Consider the following 26,128-nt stretch of genomic DNA (forward strand, 5'->3'; position numbering starts at 1 on the left):
CGGTTATGACTATGGATTTAAAAAAGTACAGTACGCTGCAATCACTGCTCTATGTTCTAAACCGGTGACGGGGACGGCAGTCCACTGTCAGCAAACGAGGGCATGCTTGTGCACCCCTTCAGGTCACAGGATAGATCCAGGGTCTCATTCATGTCAAGGGACAAGCGTCCGCCTCCACGCACATGCTCTTCTCGATTTGCGTGAGTTGATATACAAGATACTCCCAGTCCGGCAGTGAGCACAGGGAAGCACGACTGTACACCTTGTAGGGCACATTCCCTTTTCAACAGCATATTTGGACACTATTTGATGATTCCTAAATTAATTTTTTTTTTCTCATGGTATTTTCACTCCATACATGTTTATGTGACTCCTGTAAATCTGATGTTTTGTGTTTACGAAACAATTGCATATTTGTGTCTCATAGTCTAATCACTGGTCTAATTATACATTATTTTCGGTCATTGCTCATGTTTACGCAGTGCACACATGCATGAAGTGTGCCCTGCCAGCAGTACAGTAGAGTACAGCACCCACTAAATGGTGAGCAGCGCGGATGTTTCATTTTCTTTTCTTCTGAAGAACAACCCAGAAGGAGGTTGTAAAGAAACCTGACAGGAGCCAGTAAAGCTCAGTACCCACAAGACCTGATGTCTGCCTTGTCTCAGGGAGACCTGCCTTAAGTCCTGGACCGCTGAGAGCGACCAAGGGCCCTTATCCTGGGGCATATAGAGAGAGCTGTTGAGGGCTCTGTAGACTTGAGGGTCTCAATGTCGCGAACAACAGCCCCACTAGAACAGTTCAGAGGAAAAAAAGGTTATTAATAATAATAATGCCATTCGTAGAGCACATGACTACTTCTCACGAAGTGTCCCAGCGCTCGGAGGCTGAATAAGATAAAGCGTGACACACTGACAAAAGTACTTAGGTAGATACTGTAGGAGAGTAGGATCTGCTTCTTATAGTTAGACCCACTTTTTGCTGATGTATCACTGTTTTCGACTTAGTCTGACTGGGATCCTGCTATCCAGGACCCCAGTCTAGCTGCTTTCTCCTCTAAATTGATTGCATGTACTTTAGGTACACTCCAGATTGGATGCTGGGGTACCCTTATAAGTCCCTAGTGTATGGTATACTATGTACCCAGGGCCTAGGTACCCCAGAGGCCTCCCAGAGGCTGCAGCATGTATTGTGCCACCCCTGAGAGGCCATTCAAAATGACACCACAGGTCTGCTACTGCAGCCTGGGTAAGGTGGTGCATGCACCCCTTACTTAGATATAGGTTCACTATATCTATTCTAAATCACTGCACATATAAACCTATCAGTCACCCCTTTGGCAGGCCTTATCAATCCTGAAGGCAGGTTGCTGGGTTTTAAGTGAGAGGGTGCACCTGCATGAGCAGAGCCCCTCTGCAGTCATCGGAATCTATTTTACGGGGTTGTTTGTGATGCAGCCAACCATATATATTTAAGTGCATTATGACCTCGCGGTAAATGCTAACTTTAAAACAGCTGCTTAGAAACATGTTGTGTGTGATGCCAAACACCTTGGAATCATACCTCCCCACCAGTAACTGACGGGGTAGGTATGATTCCACCCTTCTAGAGGGACTTATGGGAAACACCGGTACATCCGGTACCAGCTTTCTCGACCTGGGCATCACAAAATGGATGCTGCCAGCCACAGACACGAGTCTGCCCTCCTGCTGCTGAGCCAAGCTCGAGCTGGGGAAGGCTTGACAATAGGTTTACTGTCACAGGGAGGTGTGACCACCTCCCAGACAGGCTTTAGTGTATTGAGGCTGGATGGGTGCACTGTTGGCGTGCCAGAAAGTCTGCACTGGGGGCACATTTGGTGTCCCTGTGCATAGTCCAGCTCAGACCGGTTGTAGGAGTCACTTGCTCCTGCTCTGGCGTGAAACTGGACAAAGGACATGGGTGTAGCCACCCCTCTGTCCTGACCCTCCCACGGGTGGGTCCCCAGAGTGTGTCACACCCCTTCCTTGGGTATAAAGTAGGAACCCCTGACTACAAGACTTTAGATTTTACTTGGACTAAACTCTGCTACAGAAACCAAGTACTTTGACAATCTACACTATGCTGGATGACTGAAGAATCTCCCTTGGAGTCAAGGAGTTACTTTCCTGCAAGGCCGGCACCTTTAACACATCTGTCCGGTTTGCATCTCCCGAGCTCCTGAGGACTCCGAAGATCTCTGCAACACAGGAGGTGGGTTCCAGGGGTCCCTGAGGTTGATCTGCGCTCTCAGCAATTCTGAGGACCGTATCCCTCGTGGGGACCGTGCAACCCGAACCCCTGTGCACCGTGTACTTTTGCAGCAGCATATGCTTTTTGGCGACCCCTGATGCTGTGCTCTGGGCTACGTGTAGTGCTGACCCCGAGCAGAATTTCCACTGAAGATTTCCAGCCTACACTCCATGAGTGTTCCGTGGGCTGGTATTTCGTGATTTAACTTGAGGTCCCTTTCGCGATCCCTGGTCCGTTGGCCTGTGGGTCCGTGTGAAGGTAACTTTGACTTTCCATGGGCTTTCCTGGTTGCTCCAGATGTGCCCTGTCTCTCCATAGCTCAGAGAGTCCCCAGAACCTTACTGGTCCTCACCAAAGCATATTTCCTCTGCCCGCATGGGTTGCAGTTGCAAAGGCTTGTTGGTGTTCTTTTTTTCAAAAAAGTCTTTATTCGATTGTCATCATAAAAGACATGCTATACATATTAAAAATTCATTTAAAATACAGTATAAATGTAACAATACAAAAATAAAATATAAGACCATATCAAAATATTTAGTGTTCATATCATTAAAACATGATGACTATACATAGTAGGAAGTATGAGAACACGCAGTATACCACCCTATAGTCATAATGGTAACAATAATTAAAATCAACAAAATCACATATGGGACACAATTTAGGATTTACGCTTCCGAGTCCTGAGAATCCAAGCCCAGCTGATAAATTTGGCAACACCTATAACAACAGGTTTAGATGTATCAGATTTCAAAATTCTACTGGCAACCTGTGCAGAACGGGTACTCATCAATCGGCAAACAGGACGGAGCCACACCCGTCGTGTGGAAAGATATGCTGGACAACAAAAAAGAAAGTGATCCGTAGATTCTATCTTGTCCACACAAAAGGGGCACTTGTCACTACCAAGAGGGCTCCAGCTTTTTGTTAGCCCTCGCAGTGGTAGGGAGCCCACTCTAAACTGGTGGTACAGTTTACGGACAAGATGTTTCATAATAGTGTCCCAATATCCTTCATAAGCGGACTCGTCCTTAAGAGCAAAAAACGTAGCTGTCCTAGAGCTACCCGAAAGGGAGGCAAATCTCCTAGCCTTAATCCTACCCCAGTAGGCGTCCCTAAGAACACTTTTCGTCGGGAAAACAGCTGTGTCAGGGTTGGCCCAAAGGTCACCCATCTCGAGATCAAACAGCAGGGATTTGACACCAGACAACCAGGATATCCTATGAGAACCCTCAAGCCCTTTAACTTCCAAAAGAGCTTTAGCATAGATAGACAATTCAGGTGTGGTCCACAGACGACGCCAGAACGCCAGGGGTCTGAACCTTGCCATATCCTCTAAGGGCTGGAAGCCCAGATCATATAATAAGGGAATACACGGTGTTGATTGGGGAAGCCCTATTGCTGACCTAAAGAATTTATGTTGGGCAATCGTTAGTTTGGACAGATTACTAAAACCCCACAATTCAGCACCATATAAAATAGCAGGAAGAATCTTAGAGCCATAAATCTTCATCAGGGGAGCTATTGGTTTAGTTAGAGAAAGTCTATGCTCTTTCAACAGAGCTCCACCTAATTGGGCGTGTTTAAGAACGAGGAGGTCCAGCTGATGTGACCAACTACAATTCTCGCTGAAAGTAACCCCCAAGTAAGTAAACACAGGCGTTTGATCCAAACTAACACCACCCATACAAACCCGCGCGCTAACATGCCTGGGGCAACGAAAAACCATAAACTTTGTCTTTCCTACATTTATTTCCAACTCATGTTCACGACAAAATAACTCAAAACGAGACAGGGCTAACTGCAAGCCTTGTCTCGTCTTGGAGATCAGGAGAGTATCATCTGCGAACATGAGTAGGGGAATCTTCATACCAGCCAGGGAGGGAGCATCAGTCGGGTGATTAGAAAAATAACTTATGACCCTGTTAATAAATAATGAAAACAGGGTAGGGGCGAGCACACACCCTTGACGAACACCTTTTGATACCTTAAATCTTTCCGTCACCTCCCCTGGTTTACCCCATCGAACACGGGCATACGTATTGTCATGAATGTTTACCAAAAATGACACCAGCTCTTTAGGCATACCCATCTCCAAAAGGTTGTTGGTGTTCAATCCAGACACCGACCCCCCAGCACTCGACATCCTTCATGGGACAGCTCACCTGTGGACTTTGGTCATTGTCGACATCTCCTGGTCCCCGTGGCTGCAGAGTCAAGCTTCACCTCTTCTCACCTGAAACACCCGACATCGGTGGGCATTCGTCTATCGTGCCCCTGGTCACTGTGAAGTGACCCAGACTCTGTCCCCTCTGCTTTCAGATTCTTCTCACCTTGGATCCATGCTTGGATCCCACCGGACACTTTTCCTCTTCCCGGCAGCAGTACTTCTCCGTATCACGCAATTGAAACGACAAAGGTTCCTGACATCACTTGACCCCTATGCACCATGCTCCTGTGACATAGGTAACACAGGTATCTCAGTACTCTCAAGGGTGCTAGCCTTAAAACATTCTATGTTTAACTCGGTTTGCTTAACCCCTTGCATGCCCGCCCCTTTCCCCGCCCAGTGCCGCGCCTTTCATTAGCGGGCGGAGTTCATGACGAGCTGGACTCGTCATGGGCACAGCGCCACCGCAGCCCATGACGAGTCCAGCTCGTCATGGGCACTGAAGGGGTTAACGTCCTCTCCGAAGTGTCCTTAATCTTTAAATTTCCAACTGCGACTTTCCCATAAAGTTGTACGGAGCACAAGCCTGTGTTCACACACTGCACCCATCCTCCGTGGATCCCCTGTGACACTACCGTGGATGGTATCTTGAGGTCCCAGTGATTCTACGTGCTCTAGGTACTGTGTCTAGTCAAGTCGTGGTTGTTATACCACTTTCTTAGCATCCCCCTGGAGCCCACTGTGTATTGTGCTATTTACTGTTGTTGTGGTGATTTCATATTTTGTGCTTTGTTCTCTAATCTCATAAAGAGGTTAGCAGAGAGTGTTTAGTAATAAATACATATATTTTATATATCTCTTGTGTGGCTCTCCTTTCATTTGGTCATTCAGGAGGTTCTGATCTGGTAAAACAAGCTGCTTTACGTTCCTTCGAGGGAACAGGAACAGGAGTAAACCTGTTAACCCCGCTGAGACCGGGTAAGTGATGCAACAAAAGGACAATGTCTCAACTGGTAAATCATGTAAGGGGAAAGGTAAATACGCGTATTAATCACATAGCACAGGAAAGAAACAAGGGAGACCAAGGCGGGGTAGAAGGGTTGTTATTTGCATATAGAAGCACAAAATACAACTAAATAGCAGTAACCATAACAACCAGATGTGCACTGGGAGTGTCGTGGTAAGTGAACGGCGCAGTGACACATGTGATTAGGCAACAACGTGGGGCGGCGAAAAAACAATAATAATGAACAGTGGGGGTCAAACAAAAGTATTTACAATCACAAATATAGTTCCATTATTTGTGAATGACCCTTTGGTTGCCGCAATTGACGTTGTAGAGTCAACGGCGTTTCAACCTTTTTAGCTTGAGGTCATCATCAGGACAATGGTTACACGATTAAAAAAAGTGCTCTGGGGACAATATGAGGAAGGAGAGAAAGTATCCAGAGCGTGGGCTTGCTGGTTGTAAGCACGATACGGCGTCACTGGAAATTGCAGTCCGGTTGCGCTAGATTAAAAATGGAGTTCTGGCACACTATTATTTGACCTCTCCCATACATTTGATACTGTTCATCATCCTAAGCTTCTGCAGGGACTCCACAACATCTGAGTGCAGGGAGTGAACTGAGCAGATCACATCTGTTCTATCAGACAGAAAATACTCCCACCTCCTGCCTTCAGGTCAGCTGCATTCAGCTCATGACGAATGTACCTAACAGCTTTCCGCCTCCTTAACATTTACCTTAGCTCTCTACCGGACCTAACCTCCTCTTCAGTCTCCACTGTTACTCTTCTGCGGATGATACGCAAATCATACTGGAGTATAAAATCCCACCTGCGTTTGATTCATTCCCAATTGGACAATGAGTCAAGCGGTCACATGATGGATGATGTCAAACAACAGAAAATAAACTTTACACAAATCGAAACAATTATACGTGGCACACAGATCAAACACCATCCATGATCAATATGGTCTCAGCAAACAGGCCCAAAGCCAAACAACCCAGCCCAAGTGAGGAGAGGAGTCTAGGGGCAATCATGGACTCCAGTCTGTCAATCCTGATCAGACCACATTTGTCCAGTATGTTTAAACTGCAGTCTGTCACTTCTTTCCCTCATATTGGCTATAATGATAGCTCTGCCCCCATTTCTTGACACACATGTCCCACTGTCTCACTCCACTTCCTGAAAGTGTCAGCCACTTCTCCTCCCCTCACATCTCCCAGGTCTGCTGCACACGAACTGACTTGACTCTTGGATCACTAGTGACTGTTAGAAGGTGGTTCTGACACTATGGGCCACCCGGATTTTTCGCTTTTTGAGCACCTAATTGTTGAGCTTTTACTGTGGGGGAGCCTCATAAGTTTGGACTCACCCACAGTGAACTTAGGATGTAAGACAATGCATGGGGATTTTACTGGTGTTCCCCTGGCTTGACCAGGCTACTGCGCAGAAGCTGGAGTAAGGGACACTGGGCTGGTTACATGCAGACACATGTGTACATGCGTGTGCACACATGTACGGGCTGCGCAGGGGAGATTCCTAGCGTGCGCAGTCCAGGAACAGCTACAAAGTGAATGGTGTGGCAGGACTTATGCAGTATTGGGTGGTGACATGGAATAGGCTTTATACACAGGAAAGAAACATGCCAGGGAAAGTCAGTGTGTCTTACTGTTTTTTCACTTCATTATTCCCCTACGAGGATGTGGGGCCCATGGCTAGATTAACTTCCATTAGGCCTACAGACACACACTTAAGTCCAATGTAGCTAATGTGAAAATAAGTATTCTGCAGAGTCCAAAGCCATATTTGTACTGCTTTTGGGTCATCCAGAACTGTCATATTTCTCTGAGCCAGCCATGACCAGACCCAGGCTCAGGGCTGCCCTCAGCTGGATGGATTGATAACCTTTCTTCCACAAGCGAGGGCCTCCTCTCCATGAAGAGATGTTGGGTGGGGCTAAAGGCTCATCCATCACTAGGTACCAGGCACCAGGCTGCACCAAGGAGGGAAGGCAGCGTGGGGGGATGCGGGCTTCAGAGACATTTGGCCCGAGACCCTGGACGACGCCATTTTGAACAGACCCAGAGGCTGGACAAGATGGAGGGAGCAGGGGCAGGAAAGTGATGTGTCGCTGTTTGATAGGACCAACAGGGACTTCATGCCAGCCCCCTACTCAACTTTTAAAAAGTGCTTGCACAGGAAGAGAAGCTCTCTCTGGAGTGTGGTCTGCTGAGGCTGAAGGTGCTGGAGCCTGGCGCAATGGGCAGTTGGAAGGAGAGACCCCCTGACTGCCCCCAGGACCCTAACAGCACCAAAAGAAGGGCCCAGGACCGGTGCGCAGGAGCAGTAACCTCTGCGCAGGGAGAAGAGAGGCCAAGGAGGAGAGCAACGCCAAAGGCTGGTGCAGGGAGCCAGTGAAGACAGCTGCCTGCTGAATCCACCCTCTCAGAAAAAAGACCCCCTGACTGCCCCCAGGACCCTAACAGCACCAGAAGAAGAGCCCAGGACCGGTGCGCAGGAGCAGTGGCCTCTGCACAGGGAGAAGAGAGGCCAAGGAGGAGAGCCAGGCGAAAGGCTGGTGCAGGGAGCCAGTGAAGACAGCCCCTGCTGAATCTACCCTCTCAGAGAGCCCGGGGGCGGAGGAGAGTGTTCCCAGTGGCTGGGGCTGGTAAAGAGGAGCATGAAGCGCCCCATAATGCCTCGCCAGGCATTTGGAAATCTGACGTTTTGGTTCTTTGTGGCCCCCAGAGGAGGGGGGTCACCCTCACTTGTGAAAAGGTGCTGGGGGGAGCTGCTGGAGAAGTACAGTCTCCCCCCCAACCCCCAAGCACGAAGAAATCTGCCGTTTTGGTGCTTTGTGGTCCCCAGAGGAGGGGGGTCACCGTGGAGGTGAAGTGGTGTAATTGCACCGAAATGCATTTACTAGTGGTTATTTCTTTTTAGGTGGACTGAAAGTCACATGTGTAAAGTGAAGTACCTGTGTAAGGTGATGTTAAGCTAAATGGAGTTATGTTGCTGGACCTTCCTGCTAGGAGTCTGGCTGTATTTACGTAATCCCATGCTTTTACCTGTGATTCCTTTTAAAGTGAAGAGGTGCGCTGCAGGAGAAGTGTAGTTGCCAGGAGTACTTCTTTTGAAGGGACTGTAAGTCACATGTGTGAGGAGATGTCATAAGCCAAGTGAGGTTATGTTGCCAGACAATCCTGCTAGGGTGTCTGGCTGTATATGCGTAACCCTGTGATTTCATCTGTGATGCCTTTAGGGGCTGTAATTGCAATGCATTCAAATGATCAACCAAGGTGATGAGTACTGACATTCTAAAGTGTGCGTAAACATGGATTCTTGCTACTGCGCTTAGGTGAAGACCCCAGACTGCTAGCCCTTAAGATATAGAGGTGCATACTTTATGGTCAGTAGGAGCTGCTCAGTCAGGGTCATGTGTCACCAAGGCAGGTTTACCCCTTTTTAATGCTTGTTGATGTAATGGGGTGGGTCGCCACTGGGATGTTGCCAGTGCGCAGGGCCCTCGCTCCAGGTTATGTTCAACTAACTGCATTGGGGGCAAGTTGATGTCCATACATGGGAGTGGTGGTACTAGACCCCACCCCACCCCCCCCCCTGCGGGAGGGGTGGAGCTGTTATGCAATGTCACAAAGTAATTCCAACAGCTTATGTATATTTGTAAATTGGTGAATAGCATTGAGTAGTGTGTGTGTTTAATAAATGTACTCTTACTTTTATAAAGCAAAGTACAGGCTGGACAATCAATTATTGAGTGTTATTTTTGGCGCACCTGCAAATGGCGATTACTAACCCACACCACCTCCCTTGAGTAAGCCTCAGACTGCTCTGCAACGCTACCCTCTGAGAGTCAGGCGCTACAATTGGGTGTTTGGTTCCCAGTGAAGGACAAATGTAGTCATGTTATTTGTGCAGGCCTCACAGATGCTGCCTCGTTTTCCAACAGTGACTGTGTCACAAGAACTATCTTGACTCTTGAGCAATAGTGGCAGGCACACAACCAGCTTGACTCTTGGTTCACAAGCACTGGCTTGACTCTTGGTACACTAGTGCTGGTGCACAAGCACTGGCTTGACTATTGTATCACTAGTGGCTGGTGCACAAGCACTGGCTTGACTCTGGTTCTCTAGTGGCTGGTGCACAAGAACTGGCTTGACTCTTGGTTCTCTAATCGCTGGTGCACAAGAACTGGCTTGACTACTGTCTCAGTAGTGGCTGGTGCACAAGAACTGGCTTGACTATTGGATCACTAGTGGCTGGTGCACAAGAACTGGCTTCACTATTGGATCACTAGTGGCTGGTGCACAAGAACTGGTTTGCCTTTTGGATCACTAGTACATTGCCGTCAGTGACGGGACCTGAGTGGGGCAGGATTGTTTCTAAGTTCATGTTAAAAACTGTTAATTAATGCCCCTTGATGCAGTAATATATTCTGACTTTCTCGATTAAAACGTTTCTACAAGTTAAAGAAGTACACTTTGAACTTTGAAGAGACTAAGGGACTCATTACGAGTTTGGAAAACCCATTTTGAAGGTGCTGTGGTGGTCGGTGACTGCCATACCAGCGGTCCAACCACCGTATTACGAGTACGGCGGTTGGACCACTTTGGGAGTGCCCCAACTGCCAGGGATCTGCGAACCCTGGCGGTGGCGCAGTGGTCTGGGGAAGCCATATGCATGGCATTGCCACTGCAGTACCACCATGCATATTACGAGCTTCCCCACCGCCAGCCTTTTCATGCCAGTGAGCCCGGCATGACAACTGGTGGTGGGTAAACAAAGCGGGCCCTGTTGCCCCTGTGCAAGGGGATTCATGCAGGGGGCACATGTTGTGCCCGCCGTCTGCATGCACCGCATTTCCTGCATGGCATCGACTGCAGTCCATGCCGTGCGGGAACAGCCTTGGGCGCTTCCATTTTCAATAGGCACCCCAATGGGACCACTGCACCGCCATCCCGCCAGACAATGAGGAAACTCGAAATCTTGCGGGAGGTCGGCAGTTGACTTTGGCGATCTGAGAGTGGGGCTCTGGCGTGGCAGCCCACTCCCAGACCACCAAAGCCGTAATCATTCCCGTTATCATATATTTTCATATTTGTGGCTCGATGTAGGCTCCAAACATGTCCATTACCCGGCTCGTTCACTGGCTCGTAGTGCCAAGCCGAACACTTGACTCCGCTCTGGCTCGGTTCTCCATTTTCATGTGTTGCATCGTCTGCCTCTAAACTGACCTCTGGAGTACTTCCGGCACCAACATACACCGCACCACGTAGACTCGGCCCATTTCCAGTTATGAGTTGATCGTAAAATAGTGATTTAGATGATAGACGTGCACAGCTCCAAGGTAATCTTTAGGTTAAAGGCGTAAATCGTGCTCCTTCGTTTACTCCCTGCTTTGGAGTATATGCTATGAACTGAGGAAAGCACTAGCGCTGGTCAGTGCTAGTGTCACAAAGGGCACTGACTTTTGGTGTGCTGGATTCACCAGCAAATTTTGATCAATAAAGTTTTCCAAACTTGAAGTTGCTCTTCATTGCAATATTTTATTCATACTTATGAAGATATATTCATGGAAGTATTCAATAGTTTATACTTGGTATTCAATTCCTTTTACAACAATCCATATGTTCCCAACAATCCATATATTCCTATTCCAATGCATTTCGGCCTGCTGGCCTTCATCTGGGAAATCTATGAAACAAAGAGTGGTATCTATCACTAATAATTCTTCAAAAACAAACAATGTTTAACTCACTAAATCTTTGTCACATATTATCTGGCACCATCAAGTGATATACATACTATGTTACGTTCGACAATTGAAGTAGCCATTTACATTTACGCGTATGGATTATTTTCCGTTGTTAAAACCAAATGCGTACGTGTTTTTTCTGCTGTTAACTGGAGCCTAGTAACATTACAAATTAATCTCACAGTCAGATTGGCTAGCGCAGCGCGTTAACTAACAAGCATTCGTTGACGCTTTAAACCAATTTTAGCGGTTCTAATGTTAAAAAGGTTCAAATTGCCTCAAGTGGGCTGCAAGCATTAAACGTAACGTGGTAACGTTACTATTTCAACTTACAGACAGGTTAAGTGGCGTGGCACATTAGCCGACAAATGTTTGTAAGCGCTTAAAGCAAATGCTCGCGGTTCCGGTATTAAATGAGTGCAAGCTGCTTCGGGTGGGTTACAAGCATTTAAACGTAATTCCTTCTTACCGAATATGCAGGAAACTGAATTCTATCAGCGCTGTAAGCAGAACGTTCTCAGCGCGATGCAAGTTGGCGTGTGACGCGTGTGGGCTGTACTACGATGTTTTAAAGTCGCGCATGTATCAGTTAAAGGGCCAGTGTCTATATGTGTGTTTCATACTAAGCAATACTAACACTTAATGACAATGATGATAGTTACAATATATTATACCACGGAAACAGTGTATCATAATGTACAATTAACATAATCATGACAGAATATTAATGGATTTATAAATAACAACTAAATTCAGTTCTTTCATTTATCCCCTGAGGACGCAGGGTTTGCAAGTGGAATATCCAGTGATTTTCACGTGTCAATAAAGTCTTTCTATTATCTCTCTCTTCATTTTTTTCACAATTTCCAATATACATGCTGTGATCTGGTTAATCTGATGATTTTGTTCAATGAAATGGTTGGCAACCGCTGATTTAAACACTTTTGTTCTTATATTACTTTTGTGTTCAGTTAATCTTGTTTTTAGTTTACGTTCAGTTTGTCCCACATAGGCTTTTCCGCATGGGCATTTTAGCATATAAATAATGTTTTTTGTGTCGCAGGTACCATTAACCTGTAGCTTGATTTTGTTGCCCCGCATGGGGTGAGTGATGGTGTTACCCTCCATGATATTGTTGCAATTACTACAGTTTCTGCATGGGATAGTGCCTTTAAAGGTTATTAAAGGTTTTGTGAGAGTAGGTTTCTTTATGATTTCACCGAGATTTTTTGCTCTGGTAAATGCAAATGTGGGTTCATCCTGGAAGATGTTATTGAAGTCCAGTTCTGTTTTGAGCATACACCAATGTCTTTTGATGATTTTCTTGAATTGTGGAGTGATAGTAGAATATTTACTCACGCATGTGATTTTAGTTGTTTTTACACTTTTTTGAGAAGAGAGTAACATCTGCCTGTTCTTGGCTGTGGCTCTTTTGTGGGCATCCTGTAACACCTCATTTGGGTATCCTCGTTTCTTAAATTTGTCAATCATGATTAGTGCTTGTGTCTTGGATTCCTTCGGGTCTGAGACAATCCTTTGTACGCGGAGTAATTGTGAATATGGTAAGTGTTGTTTGAGAGGGGTAGGGTGGAAACTTTGGTAGGCAAGCAAATTGTTTCGATCAGTTGTCTTGGTGTATAGAGTAGTTTCAAACTTATCACCTATTTTAAGGATGGTTACATCCAGGTAATTAATTTGTTTCTCATGTACTACATGAGTAAATTGAATCCTTGGATCAATCAGGTTTAGTAGTTGGATGTTGTTGATCAATTGGTCTTCTGCATCTTTCCACAGGATAAAGATATCGTCTATATATCGCAGATATAGACGTAACCCTTGTTGCCATTGGGGATTTTGTAGAATGTATTTATTCTCATACTGGTGCATGAAAATTTTCGCGTATGCTGGGGCTGCTGGATTTCCCATGGCGGTGCCAGACTTTTGTAGGAACCATTTATCCTCCCATTTAAAGAAGCTGTGCATCAATGTGAAATTGAGTAATTCCAGTAGAAATATTTTCATATTTTCGTCATATTCCATCTGAAGTAAGGCAGTTTCCACGGCCTCTATCCCTAATGAGTGGGGTATAGAGGTGTACAGTGCTTGTACATCAATGGTACACATGAGTATCTTTTCGTTGGAGTCCAATTTCACGTTATCCAACTTATTTGAAAAATCTGTAGTATCTTTAATGAAAGAGTTCATGTTGATGACGTAAGGTTGGAGGTATTTGTCAATTAGTTTGCCAATAGGTTCCTGTATGCTGCCACAGGTTGATACTATGGGGCGACAAGGTGGTTGTAGGGGGTTCTTGTGGATTTTTGGTGTAAGGTAAAACCTTGGTGTTTTGGGATGATCCATAGTAAGATATTTTTTCATCTTGTCATCCACGCATCCTTTATTGATGCCTTCTATGATGATGGTTTGTAGTACCACTTGTATTTCCTTGGTGGGGTTTTTATCGAGTTCCATGTAGGTATTCTCATCATTAAGATGAGCTTGAGCTTGTGAAATATAGTAATCTTTATTCATGATGACCAGAGCGCCACCCTTGTCCGCTCTCTGACAAATGATGTTGGGATTGGATGCTATGTTTTTGAGAATAGCTAGTTCTTTCTGGGTAAGGTTTTTACTTTTAGTTTTTTTGCGATAGTTGATCTTACCTAAGTCTTGTTTAACCAGTTGTTCGAACAAATCCAAAGTCTTATGGCTGATGGGGGCCATGTAGGTGCTGGTGGTAGTGAGACCTTTAAGGGAATCCTCCTTACTTTGTTGTTGGTCCTGTTGTTCTCCTACTATGTTAGAGAAAAAATGACGCAATCTGAGTTTTCTCATCAGTTTAAAAAAACTTATATTGACTTCTAGGTGGTTAGTATGGGCAGTGGGGACGAATGACGTACCTTTTTGCAGAATTTTCATTTGTAGTCTGTTTAGGTGGATATCAGAAATGTTAATGACTAGGTTGTCTTGGTCTTCTTCTTGTCTTTCTTGGACATCATATGTCTGGTCTGTGGGGGGTCTTTCTCCTTCACTTGTTCTAGATTTTCGTCTTGACCTCCTCGGTCGTCCCCTTCGCTGGGGCCTTCTCCTAAAAAAGGCTGAGCTGAAGTGATTGCAGTAGCTGTAGGTGCTGCTCTAGTAGGTCTTTTTCCGGACGCATCTGATGTGCCATCTGTATCAGAGGAAGAAGTATCAGTTTGTTGTGTATATGGGCGGTTTTGTCTTTTTCTGGCATATACCTCTGCCCAATTATATACTTCATTTAACTTATAGTCGATGGTATCGCGGCGGTATTTGCGCAGTTTTCTTTCATTGACCTCCTCCGTGTGTTTTGCCAATTGTGTTTTGGTGTCTTCTAATATTTTATTGAGTTCCTCAGTTGTCATCATTTTACCTAATTCTTCTTTTACTGTAGTTAAATCATTCTCAAGCTCCTCCAGTATTTGAGACAATTCTTCAACTATCAACAGGATAAGGTCCAGGGAGCATTTATTCAGGATTGCATACCATTTGTCTGTAAATTTTTTCGAATTTTTGCATAGTGATGGTTTTAACAGTATTCTCAGTCCCCTTGGGATTCTAGACGCTTTATGATATCTGATCATGGTACTTGCGTGAAGTCGTTGGTTAATGATTTTACGTGACAGGTACAACAGTTGTTTCATTTGTTGATCTTTGGATTTAGTTGTTGTATATGTGAAGGTTTCTTCTTGAATGAGTGAATATATTTTTGCGGACTCCTCGTTGGAGTATGCGAAGGTATCTGCTTTTGTCTCCGTGAGTTTCGTAATTTCATCATATTGCATTTTGTTAATCTGCAATTGTCGAACGTAACATAGTATGTATATCACTTGATGGTGCCAGATAATATGTGACAAAGATTTAGTGAGTTAAACATTGTTTGTTTTTGAAGAATTATTAGTGATAGATACCACTCTTTGTTTCATAGATTTCCCAGATGAAGGCCAGCAGGCCGAAATGCATTGGAATAGGAATATATGGATTGTTGGGAACATATGGATTGTTGTAAAAGGAATTGAATACCAAGTATAAACTATTGAATACTTCCATGAATATATCTTCATAAGTATGAATAAAATATTGCAATGAAGAGCAACTTCAAGTTTGGAAAACTTTATTGATCAAAATTTGCTGGTGAATCCAGCACACCAAAAGTCAGTGCCCTTTGTGACACTAGCACTGATCAGCGCTAGTGCTTTCCTCAGTTCATAGCATATACTCCAAAGCAGGGAGTAAACGAAGGAGCACGATTTACGCCTTTAACCTAAAGATTACCTTGGAGCTGTGCACGTCTATCATCTAAATCATTGTATTAAAGTCCTGCCTCATAGTTGTAGCACGCAGATTAACAAAATGCAATATGATGAAATTACGAAACTCACGGAGACAAAAGCAGATACCTTCGCATACTCCAACGAGGAGTCCGCAAAAATATATTCACTCATTCAAGAAGAAACCTTCACATATACAACAACTAAATCCAAAGATCAACAAATGAAACAACTGTTGTACCTGTCACGTAAAATCATTAACCAACGACTTCACGCAAGTACCATGATCAGATATCATAAAGCGTCTAGAATCCCAAGGGGACTGAGAATACTGTTAAAACCATCACTATGCAAAAATTCGAAAAAATTTACAGACAAATGGTATGCAATCCTGAATAAATGCTCCCTGGACCTTATCCTGTTGATAGTTGAAGAATTGTCTCAAATACTGGAGGAGCTTGAGAATGATTTAACTACAGTAAAAGAAGAATTAGGTAAAATGATGACAACTGAGGAACTCAATAAAATATTAGAAGACACCAAAACACAATTGGCAAAACACACGGAGGAGGTCAATGAAAGAAAACTGCGCAAATACCGCCGCGATACCATCGACTATAAGTTAAATGAAGTATATAATTGGGCAGAGGTATATGCCAGAAAAAGACAAAACCGCCCATATACACAACAAACTGATACTTCTTCCTCTGATACAGATGGCACATCAGATGCGTCCGGAAAAAGACCTACTAGAGCAGCACCTACAGCTACTGCAATCACTTCAGCTCAGCCTTTTTTAGGAGAAGGCCCCAGCGAAGGGGACGACCGAGGAGGTCAAGACGAAAATCTAGAACAAGTGAAGGAGAAAGACCCCCCACAGACCAGACATATGATGTCCAAGAAAGACAAGAAGAAGACCAAGACAACCTAGTCATTAACATTTCTGATATCCACCTAAACAGACTACAAATGAAAATTCTGCAAAAAGGTACGTCATTCGTCCCCACTGCCCATACTAACCACCTAGAAGTCAATATAAGTTTTTTTAAACTGATGAGAAAACTCAGATTGCGTCATTTTTTCTCTAACATAGTAGGAGAACAACAGGACCAACAACAAAGTAAGGAGGATTCCCTTAAAGGTCTCACTACCACCAGCACCTACATGGCCCCCATCAGCCATAAGACTTTGGATTTGTTCGAACAACTGGTTAAACAAGACTTAGGTAAGATCAACTATCGCAAAAAAACTAAAAGTAAAAACCTTACCCAGAAAGAACTAGCTATTCTCAAAAACATAGCATCCAATCCCAACATCATTTGTCAGAGAGCGGACAAGGGTGGCGCTCTGGTCATCATGAATAAAGATTACTATATTTCACAAGCTCAAGCTCATCTTAATGATGAGAATACCTACATGGAACTCGATAAAAACCCCACCAAGGAAATACAAGTGGTACTACAAACCATCATCATAGAAGGCATCAATAAAGGATGCGTGGATGACAAGATGAAAAAATATCTTACTATGGATCATCCCAAAACACCAAGGTTTTACCTTACACCAAAAATCCACAAGAACCCCCTACAACCACCTTGTCGCCCCATAGTATCAACCTGTGGCAGCATACAGGAACCTATTGGCAAACTAATTGACAAATACCTCCAACCTTACGTCATCAACATGAACTCTTTCATTAAAGATACTACAGATTTTTCAAATAAGTTGGATAACGTGAAATTGGACTCCAACGAAAAGATACTCATGTGTACCATTGATGTACAAGCACTGTACACCTCTATACCCCACTCATTAGGGATAGAGGCCGTGGAAACTGCCTTACTTCAGATGGAATATGACGAAAATATGAAAATATTTCTACTGGAATTACTCAATTTCACATTGATGCACAGCTTCTTTAAATGGGAGGATAAATGGTTCCTACAAAAGTCTGGCACCGCCATGGGAAATCCAGCAGCCCCAGCATACGCGAACATTTTCATGCACCAGTATGAGAATAAATACATTCTACAAAATCCCCAATGGCAACAAGGGTTACGTCTATATCTGCGATATATAGACGATATCTTTATCCTGTGGAAAGATGCAGAAGACCAATTGATCAACAACATCCAACTACTAAACCTGATTGATCCAAGGATTCAATTTACTCATGTAGTACATGAGAAACAAATTAATTACCTGGATGTAACCATCCTTAAAATAGGTGATAAGTTTGAAACTACTCTATACACCAAGACAACTGATCGAAACAATTTGCTTGCCTACCAAAGTTTCCACCCTACCCCTCTCAAACAACACTTACCATATTCACAATTACTCCGCGTACAAAGGATTGTCTCAGACCCGAAGGAATCCAAGACACAAGCACTAATCATGATTGACAAATTTAAGAAACGAGGATACCCAAATGAGGTGTTACAGGATGCCCACAAAAGAGCAACAGCCAAGAACAGGCAGATGTTACTCTCTTCTCAAAAAAGTGTAAAAACAACTAAAATCACATGCGTGAGTAAATATTCTACTATCACTCCACAATTCAAGAAAATCATCAAAAGACATTGGTGTATGCTCAAAACAGAACTGGACTTCAATAACATCTTCCAGGATGAACCCACATTTGCATTTACCAGAGCTAAAAATCTCGGTGAAATCATAAAGAAACCTACTCTCACAAAACCTTTAATAACCTTTAAAGGCACTATCCCATGCAGAAACTGTAGTAATTGCAACAATATCATGGAGGGTAACACCATCACTCACCCCATGCGGGGCAACAAAATCAAGCTACAGGTTAATGGTACCTGCGACACAAAAAACATTATTTATATGCTAAAATGCCCATGCGGAAAAGCCTATGTGGGACAAACTGAACGTAAACTAAAAACAAGATTAACTGAACACAAAAGTAATATAAGAACAAAAGTGTTTAAATCAGCGGTTGCCAACCATTTCATTGAACAAAATCATCAGATTAACCAGATCAGAGCATGTATATTGGAAATTGTGGAAAAAAATGAAGAGAGAGATAATAGAAAGACTTTATTGACACGTGAAAATCACTGGATATTCCACTTGCAAACCCTGCGTCCTCAGGGGATAAATGAAAGAACTGAATTTAGTTGTTATTTATAAATCCATTAATATTCTGTCATGATTATGTTAATTGTACATTATGATACACTGTTTCCGTGGTATAATATATTGTAACTATCATCATTGTCATTAAGTGTTAGTATTGCTTAGTATGAAACACACATATAGACACTGGCCCTTTAACTGATACATGCGCGACTTTAAAACATCGTAGTACAGCCCACACGCGTCACACGCCAACTTGCATCGCGCTGAGAACGTTCTGCTTACAGCGCTGATAGAATTCAGTTTCCTGCATATTCGGTAAGAAGGAATTACGTTTAAATGCTTGTAACCCACCCGAAGCAGCTTGCACTCATTTAATACCGGAACCGCGAGCATTTGCTTTAAGCGCTTACAAACATTTGTCGGCTAATGTGCCACGCCACTTAACCTGTCTGTAAGTTGAAATAGTAACGTTACCACGTTACGTTTAATGCTTGCAGCCCACTTGAGGCAATTTGAACCTTTTTAACATTAGAACCGCTAAAATTGGTTTAAAGCGTCAACGAATGCTTGTTAGTTAACGCGCTGCGCTAGCCAATCTGACTGTGAGATTAATTTGTAATGTTACTAGGCTCCAGTTAACAGCAGAAAAACCACGTACGCATTTGGTTTTAACAACGGAAAATAATCCATACGCGTAAATGTAAATGGCTACTTCAATTGTCGAACGTAACATAGTATGTATATCACTTGATGGTGCCAGATAATATGTGACAAAGATTTAGTGAGTTAAACATTGTTTGTTTTTGAAGAATTATTAGTGATAGATACCACTCTTTGTTTCATAGATTTCCCAGATGAAGGCCAGCAGGCCGAAATGCATTGGAATAGGAATATATGGATTGTTGGGAACATATGGATTGTTGTAAAAGGAATTGAATACCAAGTATAAACTATTGAATACTTCCATGAATATATCTTCATAGGTATGAATAAAATATTGCAATGAAGAGCAACTTCAAGTTTGGAAAACTTTATTGATCAAAATTTGCTGGTGAATCCAGCACACCAAAAGTCAGTGCCCTTTGTGACACTAGCACTGACCAGCGCTAGTGCTTTCCTCAGTTGATCGTAAAATAGCTCATATGGTTCTGCGATAACTGAATACTTGCGGATTAGAAAGTGGTAACAAAGCATCAGCTCGCCCTTTCATCATTCCAAGGTCGACATGTGTATCAAGAGATGGCTAATACTACAGCGCCAAGTCACGCTTCAGTGAACGGTGCGCGCGCTCATTATTATGAGACTGATTCTTAAAAGAAAACACCCACCCTGGTGCCAAGTTTTAATTAAATGAGGCTCACGCTCGCGTTGGAAATAAAAAGTGGTAGTTCCAGGCAAGCATCAAAATAGAAATGGTGGTTCACTGGGACGGTCTCGGGAAGTTTCATAGATAATCGATAAGCAAAACAACTGTACTTGCTGCATCTAAAATTATAATCACTTATTTACAGGAATATACCAAGATACAACAAACTTCAGACACGGGTTTGTCGTATTTGAAATAAAAATTAGTCGTTTTCACAAATATAGCAATACATACAAAACATGATCTCACCATTATGGGGTGACCCTGAAGCTTCAACCATTTAACTATTTACATTATGTGCCGCTAGCATACATGATCGACGTCATAGCGCGTCCCTCTTACCACAGACTCCTGTCCTGGCTCTGCGGGGCTCTCCTCCCTCGGCGTAGATGACAGCAGGAGGCACGTGACGTCACCTGTCCTTCACACGGAGCACTTCAGCCACCAGAGCCAAAGAATGGAGGGGGCGAGTCACCCCCCTTCCTGTCCCCTCTCACTGCACTTTCTCCCCACCTGCCTCGTTTCCACCTATCTTCCTTTGCCCTTTCCCCCCACTCATCTTCACTCTTCCCCCTCTTCTCTCCTCCATAGTCCCTTCTCACCCATCCTTCTCCTACCCCTCCCTCCTTTTTTCTCAGCCCTATTCTCCCCTCTCTCGACTATTCCCCCCCCCCCCCTCGCCCTATTCCCCCCCTCTCCCCAGAAGCGCGGCTGTCATTGGTGCAGCACGTGCCTGAGCCCTGAGGGGCCCGTTCAACCCCGGTCATTACTGTAATCACTACCCCAGCCGCAGCCAAAGGGGCCCTTTCCTTGCACAGGGAAGGGCCCGTGGCGTCTCTCTGAACTCTGCTTTTAGCCTCTTGTCGTCCTCACCCCGACCTCCCCCTCTTTCTCATGCCTACCGTCTCCCTCACAAACCCTGCTCCTCGAGGCCCTTTGCTGGGGGGTGATCGCCCACCCGATGGCCCACGGCGAGCGGAGATCACGGGCAGTGGCGTAGCTAGGGGGGAAAGGGGGGGGGGGGGGGTCGCACCGCCCCAGGCGGCACTATTTTGGGGGCGGTGGTGATGCAGCAGTAACGCGAGCCACCACCACGCGCTGACGTGAGGGACCCTGGCAAGACTAGAGAGGTTACGTTACACCACGCTACGGAGAGACGGAAAATTTCGCCCCCCAATAAGACGGGCTGAGGCACAAATAAGCTGGAGTCTCTCAGGTCCCACGTGGACACACTGTTGGTTGGGCAGGAGCCGTGTCCAGTGGGCCCAAGCTGTAGCAGGATGTTAAATTTCCTGCCCGCCAGCTGGGCCCCAAGCAGCACCCAGGAAATTACTCGCTATTCTGCCGCATGGCTATGCCGAGAAAAGAAGGAAGCCGGTGTACGAGAACCGAACACCTCCTCCTGAACTCGCCATGGGCTGTTGCTGTGCCCAGGCAGAGCCTAACTTGTGCCCCGGACTCACCACTAACAGGATGAGTCATAGGGAGCAGGTGGCACAGGCTGAGGCAGTGTAGCACGGCTCGCTCTGACTCTGAAGAACAGGCAGGCAAGCAATCTCCAGGGTCCCCCAGCAGCTCCTCTCGGTACGTCATTCTATCAAGAGACTAAGTAAGGCAAATTTTAATATAATTTACTCCTGCCTTTTAAAATATTTGTTACAAGAATGGGGAGGGGGCCCCAGCACACCACAGCGCCGTGCAAATGGCACACTAAAGTTGTCTGTGCTGTAAATACAGAGCCATCTAAGGTGGTAGTTTTGTCTAATTAAACTAGCAGTTGATTTGCTGATTTATTAGTTCAAAGGGTTTAATATCTTTGCTTGACAGTACGAAGCCGCAGGTTTTATTTTTGCAACACTAAGAGACTTGCTAAGTGAAAGTCACATATAAATCAGGTAATTAAAGTTCCCACTGGACAGAGGTCATACCAGTGGCGGTCCGTCCATTGGGGGCGTTGCCCCCCCGCCCGCGCCCCGTGCCCGCAGCTTCCTCGGCGTCTCTGAACTTAAGTAAACTCTCAGTTTACTTAAGTTCAGAGACGCTGAGGGAGAACTGTCAGTCAGTATGACGTTGGACCGCCCACCCCCTTCAGAGTCTGAAGGGGTGGGCGGTCTGGCGTCATGTTGACTGACAGGCAGCCAACAGCACACAAGTGCGCATGAGTGGGGACGGAGGGCGATTTTTGCACCGTGCCCAGTCATGTGCACTAGTGTTTACAAAGGCTGGCGCATGCCCATAGGAGAGCGAGGGTTGAGCCAAGGCTCAAACCTCGGTCTCCTAATGGGTAGGCGGGCGGAGCGTAAGCCTGCTCTAAGCCAATCCTGGTGCTGCTCCAGCACCAGGATTGGCTGAGAGGGGTCAATGCCAGCACTGATGGGCTGTTCCAGTGAGTAGGCGCCAGAAGTAACGGACCCGAGGCGGCGCGGACAGTGGACCCGGACATGCTCAGGACAGGTATGATTTAATTAAAAAAAACGTCCCCACTCCCGCGCGACACCCCCCCCCCACACGACACGAGCCGCGACTGCTATTGATAATATAAACTGCCTGATTTGATAATTGAGTTAATTTACATCCGAGAAAGGGCTCTGGGAGTTCTCAGAAGCTTATATTTACATCTGTAACATTGATATTTTATCTAGGTGTAATCAAATAAAAACATCATCACCTCCGCAATGATTTAACTCACTTTGATTTTTCGAAGAAGTGTTATGATTTTTTTCTTCTCTGTTTTTTTCTGCTGTTCAGATGTAGTTCATGCAATTCCAGAGTGGCAGGCATTTCCTGGATTTTCCAACTTGTAAAAACTGGCAGGAGGGCGTTCCTAATACCAGCTATATGATATTAGGATAAATATATCCAGCTTCCTGTGACCTTAAAGAACCCTGCGCTCTGCTAGTCCTTCCGTTGCTCACGTGAGGGTTTCGAGTAGTCTGGTACTTACAGTCGTACAACATGGAGCAAGGTGGCCAGATAACTCCATGTCACAAGTTAGTTAAAGTGAACTGAACCAAGACTGCACCTTGCAGAATGTTCTGATTTGATAAAAGAAAAGCGAAGAGGTGTTTTATATAGTGCAAACTCGACCCAAAGGTATCAGAGCGCTTTACATGAGTACCAACTGCTCTTACATTAATTTTGTTAGGCACAGGGAGATGAAGTGATTTTGCCCACAATCACAGGATGCTGAGCGCCCCTGCCGAGACTCGAACCCGGTTCCCCAGCTTCCACGTCGACCGCTCTAGCTTTTAGACCCCATCATCTCTCCTTGGTTCCTAATGTTGAGGCCTCTGCCTGTGTATGTGGGTGTGGGTGTCTTTGTGCGCATCTGTTTGCACCTCTGATTGCATAGGATAACTGTCCCATGATGTAACAGAACACTCGGGCAGCTTGACCCAGCTTGATATCTTATTTTTACAGACTTATTATCATTTATATGAAGGACTGTGCCATTATGTTATAAAAAAGATCATGGGATTTGTAAAGCGGTCCCACATCGCAGTAATCCACTGCATGACACCACCAGCTGAGTTAATGTATGCAAAGATACACTCTGCGACTGCAACACTTCATAACTTTGGTTATTTTTAATATTCAAATGCCATGCATCTTTAATTAGGAGCAAAGAACTGTGGTGTAGCGGTCTAGTCTGCGACGCACACTGCGTGTGACGTCAGCGGACATCCCGTAGCGGCCATGTTCTAGCGATCGGCATTAGCACGCCGAATTCAACCTGTAAGGAGCTCCGCTCCGGCGCTCCCGATAATTAGTACTAATAAACAAAGTACTCCTCCCAGCTTGTGTGTGTGTGTCCTGCATACCAAACCAGTGAAATCTACCATCTTACAATGGCGACGAGGTGGTGACGAGGGGGCCCCACACGCACCCTAAACCCACGTGGTGGCAGAGCACAGGCTGGGCACATCAGAGGATACCATTGGGGGCGCGGCAGAGCAGCGGAGAGCGCGCGGAGCGGCGGAGAAGGCGCCGTTTGGACACCGCCACCGGAAGAGAGCCTGGTGAGTGGGCGCGCACCGCAAAACCGCGCCACGGGCGACAGGACAGCGCTAATCGGGCCCCGAAGAGGGGGGTATAGACCCCACAAGCTGGCAGACACCAGTGCTGACCATTCGGACGGAGAAGAGTCCGGCCTGGACGACGCAAGGGGGAGCAGAAGCGCCCAAGCGCCCAGTGTGCCTGGAATTTCCGCCGCAAGTCGTCGAAGCCACAGTCCCGGCAGGAAGATGAGTTCGCAAACGTTTTCCTTGACAAATCCAGTGCCCTTCCTCACTAAGGTCGGGGAACCTGAGATGCCATGGGAGGATTGGAAGAGGTATTTCCTTAATTATATAGCGGCATTAGAAGAGGAGGGCGAGACAGCATTCACAAGCTCGAGGAAGAAGAAGATCCTGCTCCATCATTTGGGCCCGGCGGGACAAAGGGTGTATGAAGACCTGGTGAAGGAAGTGAGACCAGCGGAAGACGACAATGTGTTCCAACACGCAATTGAAGACCTGGATGCCCACTACCGCCCGGCAGTGTGCACTGCAATAGACCGGTACAACTTCTACCACAGGGCACAAAACAAAGGGGAGACGGTTGACGAATACATGGCGGCACTGCAAAAACTGGCGTTGACGTGCAAATTTGGGACCTTGCAGGAAGAGCTAATCAGAGACCATATCATCATGCACACGGTAAACACGTCCATCCAAGATAAACTGTGGGCCAACGGCGATGCCCCACTGAAAACGGTTGTATCCATGGTGAAGAAAGCGGAGTTGACCAGAAGGTGCGTGGAAGCGGCCAAACGAGAACGCCAACCGGAGCTAGCTGTGTGCAAGGTGGAAGAGCGGAAAGTCATGGACAGCAAGGCGCCCACGGGACAACAAGGCACGAGAAACTACAGACGGGTCAATACTCGAAATGCGAGACCCCAAGGACAGCGACAGTGGAACACGAATGCGTGCTACAGGTGCTGGAGTGACACCCATGCCGCCAATGACAAGGGCTGTCCGGCATTCGGTGCGAAGTGCGCATACTGTGGGTTGCTCGGTCACTACGAAAAAGTATGCAGGAGGAAAGCCCCGCGGCAGCAAGTGAAGTACGTGGCACAAGATACAGGCAGAGGGGCAGAAGAGGAGAACCCCGAGGAAGACGATGAGATCTTGATAGTAGAAGAACAAATACTGGGCATAGAGAGCTCGGTGGAGAAGAAACCCAAGTGCGACATGTGTATAGGAGGAGTACGGGTCACCATGGTGGCGGACTCGGGATCGCCCTACACGATCATAAGAAGGAAGGTATGGGAAGAAGACTTCGCCTCACGCACAACGTATCGCCTCAAACCGACGGACATCCATCCGGTAACGTTCACCGGGGAGCCCATACCCATGGTAGGGTATTGCCCGCTCACTTTCGACTTCAAGGGCAGGACATGCGAGGGAAAACTATACGTGGCGGAGAAAGGACCGTCAGTATTGGGCTGGAAGGACCAGGGGGAGTTAGGAATAAAACTGAACCCAGGGGGACGCACGCAAGTGCTCATGACCGACGATGGCCCGGACCAGGAGGCACAGCGATGGAAGGGAGAATTCCCGGAAGTCTTCAAGGACTCCATTGGTCGCCTAGCGAAGTTCACGCACAAGATATGCCTGAAAGAGGGAGCCCGTCCAGTGTCGCACAAAGCGCGCAACATACCATTTCGGACTATGGCAGCGGTACAAAAAGAACTGCAAAGACTGGAGGACAATGGGGTGATAGAGGCGATTGATAACGCGGAGTGGCTGGCACCCCTGGTGGTGGCGCAGAAACCTAACGGGAAGGTGAGGCTATGTGTGGATCTAAGGGAGCTTAATAAAAACATCATGGTGGACAAATTCCCCCTCCCCAGGATCAACGAGATGTTGGCCAAGACCCAAGGAGCAAAATGGTTCTTCACCGTGGACTTGACGTCGGCCTACCACCAGATTACCCTGCACCCGTCATGCAACCACTAGACGTCTTTCATCACACCCTTCGGGTGCTACAAATTTTTACGGATGCCCTTTGGCCTCGCCTCAGCGGCGGCAGTCTTCCAGAAGCTTATGTACCGACTGTTCCATAAGAAAGCTGGCATCCAATATTTCCAAGACGACATCTTG

This window comes from Triturus cristatus, chromosome 7 (genome assembly GCF_964204655.1).
Source record: "Triturus cristatus chromosome 7, aTriCri1.1, whole genome shotgun sequence".
Taxonomy (NCBI): Eukaryota; Metazoa; Chordata; class Amphibia; order Caudata; family Salamandridae; genus Triturus; species Triturus cristatus.